Here is a 6,235-nt window from a genome sequence, read left to right on the forward strand (position 1 = left end):
TAATACAGGCCATAATGTCATGAGCAAATGAATTTATTTTTAAAAAATTAGGAAAATGCGTAATAAAGATCCTTATTGATATATATATGAAATGGGAAATTGCAACTAATTTGTCATCATTCACAAACAGCCTTAATTAGTGTAGGGTATTGCCAAGCAAGTATCAGTGCATATTCAGATGTTTGATGGAATTTTTTCTTCAACCTTGATTGTGTTGTGCACACATTGAGTGAACACAACCTGCAGTTTGATAAAAAATATTTTGGTGTTCATTGGTGTATAAAATCATGATCTTAATGCTCCTCCAAATAATTTTATTTGAACATAGTTCTGTGTGTGGGTATGGGTGTGTGGTTCAATAAAGGTTGAAAAAGTTCCTAGTTGGTCATGCATAGTGCAGTCTTTTAAATTAAATCAACTTCTATATAAATGTGTTTAGGGTCAGGTTTAAATCCCTTTGAATTTATCTAAGGCCCTGCAATAGCTTGGGTACAAACAAAAGTTGCTTGTAGGGGTGGGACTACATACTGCTGCAGAAATGTTTCAATCTGCCTGGCACTTTGTTTGTTAGATCTTGTTATGTTTAAACAGTTTAATCGATTATTATTTGGCTTCCCCAGACAGTCCCTTGGGTGAGCAGTTTGCAGATAGAGGCTTTCTACCGTAGTCATCATTTGCCTGTGGTCCTCACTGTTAAGGAGGACATTGTTTCATCTTTGGCTCTTGAGCATGATATTCCATTTACTCAAGAAAGTATGATGGCGAGGCTAATCCAGTGGTCCTTGTCAGTGGAGACAAAAGTTGATGGTTATGTTTAAATACACCAACTCCAAACTCCCCTGTAGTAGACATTTGCTGACTACATCCAGCTGAGTACAAGGGAAGCAGCTTCCAATATTTCTGCAATCATATAAAGCCCCAAGCCTGTAGAAATAATTTTGGACAGTAGCCAAACTACTGTAACAACAACTGAATTAGGCTTAAGGCAGCTTGCTAAAGGGATACAATTATTAACTGCTTTTCTTTCTACTGCTTCAAAATATATAAAGGTTTTTGTATGTGAAGTTAACTGAGATGCAGTTAGCTATATGCAAATATATTGAATGAGACACACAGGCCAAATAGTTAAAAAGTAGCTGACATGAACATTAAAATGCCAGTAGTAATATGAGGATTTTCATAATGGTAACACAAATGCACTTGCCAGGAAACTTCTCTGTGAATTAGCAGATTTGTTTTTTCATTGCTAATTTATGTACAAGGTATGTAATCCAGTCAAAGTTAAGCACTTTAAAGCCCCACTGGACTAGCTCAAGTCCAGTTAGTCCTTTCTGCTAAGTTTTTCTCCAGAAAAAAATCTTAGTGGAAGGGAGTTATTGCATCCAAGCTGCAAATTTCAATATAAGAGATTTAAGTATGTGCTTACTTCTCTCACTTACCTCCCATTGGTTTCACTGTGCTTAACTTTGGATGGATTATGCACAACATTTATTAAATTCACATTTGTAGTCAGAAACAGAGAGTGGTGGTATTTTTTTAAATGGGGGGTAAATTATTTTGCCCACCGTAGAAATGCCCAGAAAGGGTAAATCCAGTGATCAATCAAGAGGTGTTGGCATATATTTCTTTCTGTAGGAAATTCTGGCAGTGGTGTGTTCCTGTAAAAGATTCAACAGCATTTTGAAATGAAAGGTTTTGAAACAAAGTTGGTTAGCCTTGCAAATATCTAATAGTCTTATGAAGAAAAATAAGAGAATGAGGACCCTCATACTAAAAGCTGTTGGTGCACATCTATTATAGTTTCCTTAATGTGGGTGTTTTTCACATTTCATAAATACATGAAATAATTAGTGTATGAAAATATTTAAGGGATTGTTCTTTAATCAATTCATGTACCATTTGGCCAGTTCTACCTGCTCTTCAACAGTGTCAGTTCCAGAGAAGTAAGGTAGAGCTGTACTAGTGGGACCACAAAGTTTCTGTAGACCTTATGTTTGGTATAATATTATGGAGAAATTACCACTATTCTCTTGGATGGCATTTTAATTGGATTGTTTTGACAGGTCTGTTGAGGAATAAGGCTGTGTACAGATTATAGCTTTTAGAGGGCTAGAGGCTGTGCTGTGGAATGTCCTCAATTGTGGTTTAGATGTTCTTTTTCTTTTCTTTTTTAAGCCTCCTGTGGTTTCTGGAGTCTTGCAGGTTTTTCTTAGTGCTGTGCTGAATTTTCTCAGGGTTCAATTTTTGGTGTGAAATTCAGGAGGAGGAAAATTCCTCCAAAGCCCCTTCCCAATCTTACCTGTTTGCAGCCCTGGTCAGCTGCTAATTTCGCTCTCCTTTTCTTTGGGCCTTTTCTGTTCTTGACACTGTGAAAGTATATTGAACCCAATCAGATTTGGCTAAATTATGACATCACTGAAGTGAAAGGAAGCTATTCAGTGTGAGAATGTTGCCCATACGTTTGGTTAACCTTTGGTTACGTAAATACTTACAATTTCTAGGAAGCTGTTTTTTAGAAAAACCTACAAAGGACTGAGAACAGGCTCTGGAGAGAGGAGTTCTGAAGGGAAATTTTGAGTACTGGGAAAATTCTAACGTTTGGAAGGAATGCCTATTGTGGCAGGGAACAACAGTTTCACCTGCTTTTGTGACCCAATGACATTTTTTAAAAAGCAAAGTGGAATGGGATGATCTTTGCAAACTAAGATATTTGAAAAATATCCACTCCCTAATATTCTATGTCTACTGAGTTTTTTCTAGCATTTCAAGCTGTACCCTAAAAAAAAATCTATGAACAATCCCTCAAGCATTACTAGTGCTGCTGCAGTACACACATTTTGGTCAGATGCTCTGGTTACTTTCTGGCTAAAGCGAGTCATGAATAATTTCTGTTCCTCACTCCCACATCTTGATATCAGACCACTTTAGAAACTGTTGTTAAAGGTTTTATTAAGTATATCAAAGGATAGAGTCCATGTACACTCACTTATGTTTTTAAAAGGGTATGATGTTGTTTTGCTTAGTGATGTGCCTAGATCAGAAGCACCTTGTGTTTTCTTATCAATTTCACCACTTCCTTTACTTGAATGGGACAAGGGGAAGGGAAGGATGAAAACAGTGAGAACAGTCTCACTCCCAAGAAGGCTCCCCCACCCCACCCCGGTTGCTGACACTGGGCTAATGCTCTGCCCTAGTAGCAGCAACAATTTGCTGCTATTTCGTCGGAGAAATAAGCATCTGTACACAGCCTAGGTGAACTTTTTTTTATATATTGATAAAATGCAAACGAATTGCTGCTATTTATCTTTCATGTAATGTTACCAAGTTTATTATAAACTGAAGATAAGTTTCTTTAGTTTGGAAAACTGCCAAATTATAACTTCTGAATGTTATTTTATGTAAATATTTTGTGTATTTCAAGTAAGTCTAAAAGTGTGACACCATCAGCATTTCGAAATAAATGAAATCACTCATGTTACATATCAAGTATATTAAGCTGATTTTACATCTGTATATCTTGTATTATTTTGTTAAACATTTCTTTTTGTTTGAGGTGTCCTTCATGAGATAATACTACATTAGAAAGCTATAGCCAAAGGTAATATTTTGATGCAGTGACTCTTCCTTTCTTGCTTTCTGTAGCACTGATCTAATCTGAACTATAAACTTGAATTTATTTTCCCTGCACTTTAACAGTGCAATGGTATGCATAGTTACTCTAGTTTAAGTTCATTGGGTTTCAATAGGCATAGGCCGGAGTAACTCTGAGTAGGATTGCGCTGTAAGTAATGCAACCTTGGGTACTTAGTCATTTTACCTACATTTACATTTTAAGTTCACTTATCTGTACATAAGAAGAATAATTTAACAAACTGTAAAGAATAGCTGTGCTGTGCATCCTTTGATGCATAGATAGATTCCTTGCAGACAGGGATTTCCCTACTCCATTCCCATAAAGGTAACAGAGCTATGAAAGGGATGCACTCATAGATCAGCTTCCTTCAGTGAAACATAAAGGCAAAACAGTTTTCGGTGGGGAAGTTCCATGTGTAAATTAGAGCTCCAGGCCAAGAACGGATCACTCAAATCAGGGCAATTCAGTTTAAGCACTCTAAATAATTTCTTTGCGTTTTTATTTGTTTTTAATTGCTGAAATTCTTTCATATTTGTTTAACAATCACGCAAACTGGAATTTAATCTATAATAAAGTGCTCTTTAGTCCTGTGGAAATCAGTGAGAGTAAATCACAGGTAGCTGTGGCTGGATTTTAACCACAATGATAACCTATTTATACATAATGCTCTAAGAATATAGTTTATCACAATTTGTATATGCAAAGTTTGACTTAATTTAAATAAAATTTGTGTTATGAAAGAAAATGTATATATGATACATTTTTCAAAATCTCATACCAAGATAAATTATAGAGTAGCCCATTTTGATTTAACTAAAAAAAAACTTTGCAGAAATTAGCCTAAAGCAATCCTCATGACTGAATTTAAGTAACTGCTGCAAGGGGACAGTAAAATATTGTTTTACACACACCATATAAACTATAAATGCTTTTGGAATAACTGCAGTTTGTTGGTGGATATTTACATAAACCTTTTTAAAATGAGAATTAAAAACTATAGATTTTCAGGTGTTCAGCATTTTAAAGTAAATTTCCAAAATTAACATTTCATGCGTTTTTGTCAATTTAAAACTTTCTTTTTGTATTTTGAATCTCTAGTTTTTACATATTTTGTACCCACTGATTGTTCTCAGAATTTTTTTAAATGTATATTTCTGTGACTGGTGAAACATGCAATTACTGTTCTGCATATGACATACTTAATTTGCAGGCTAGTTTGAAAAAAAAAGCCCATTATTTATTGTGCAAATTCACAGCTGCGCTTGCATCCTCAGCTCAGAATACATCTGTACAGTTTGTGAATTTTATTTTCCTATGAATGTTAGTGACCTAGCTGCCAAACACACACACACATCCTGTGAATGAATTTATAGACAGGGAAGATGGGAAAACAAACTCGACTACATGTAAATGTTCTGAACACAACCATGGTTTAATATACATTGAGAACCAAATCTAGGAAAATGCCTGGATGCTGTTCATCTTGTATTTTATGAAAGCTGTGTTTGTTTAAAGACCACAGTTGTGTATAATTTTTATTTATCCTACTAATTTGAAATATGGGGTTGATTATAAAAATCACGATTTCTGTGAGATCTAACCTTCAAATTGCGAGCTCTCATGAAAGGGGATTGAAATTGTGACCGCAGCCTGTGCATATTTTGGACTGGTATAAAAATCAAAGGCAATTGAATCAATATTAGTATTTCATGGTAAAGCACTCTAACTGGTATTTCTAAACTTCAAAGAGAGAGTGATTCTTCTAGTCTATTAATTTTTGTTAAAGTACAAGGTTGAGTTCCATCCTGACAGAAATCGGTTTCAGGTTGCCAGCTCAAGGTCGACTCAGACTTTCATCCTTCCGAGGTCGGTAAAATGAGTACCCAGCTTGCTGGGGGTAAAGTGTAGACAACTGGGGAAGGAAATGGCAAAAAACAACAACCCATAAACAGTCTGCCTAGTAAACATTGTGATGTGATGTCACCCCATGGGTCAGTAATGACCCGGTGCTTGCCCAGGGGACTACGTTTACCTTTACAAGGTTGATTTTTTTAAAGTCATGGTGTCATTCCTAGAATACAAATTGATAATGGGTAATGCAAAAAATAAGAAATTTCAGAGCTTTAACCACCCCTTTTAAAATGTGTAAATAAGCTGTATGTTACTTTAAATTCATACACCACAATTCATATTGGTTAGAACTAGGAGAATCATGCTGCTTTCTTATCATGCTACTGTTTCATTGTACAAACTCCACTGGGGAAAAATGAAGAACATCAATAAATGTTTCTAACATTACTCATTGGGTAAGCATGCTTGATATAGAACTTCTAGCTTATATGTATCTTAGTCTTTGTATGTATGTGTCCTTCATACTGGTTTTTCTCATTTCCAGTCTACTTAATTTCAGTCTTGCGGAGCCCCACTATGCGTTCTGGAGATGAAACTTGGAAATGCATTTTAGGATAGGGTTGCAAATTCATCTGTCTACAAATATAGTTTCATATGAACTCAAACCATACCATTTCAAATGAAAATGTTAGATTGCGTAGTTATTTTACTTAATGTACTTGATCCTAAATTATGTCACAAACATTAAAA

The sequence above is a fragment of the Euleptes europaea genome, chromosome 7 (assembly GCF_029931775.1).
Source record: "Euleptes europaea isolate rEulEur1 chromosome 7, rEulEur1.hap1, whole genome shotgun sequence".
NCBI classification, from domain to species: Eukaryota; Metazoa; Chordata; class Lepidosauria; order Squamata; family Sphaerodactylidae; genus Euleptes; species Euleptes europaea.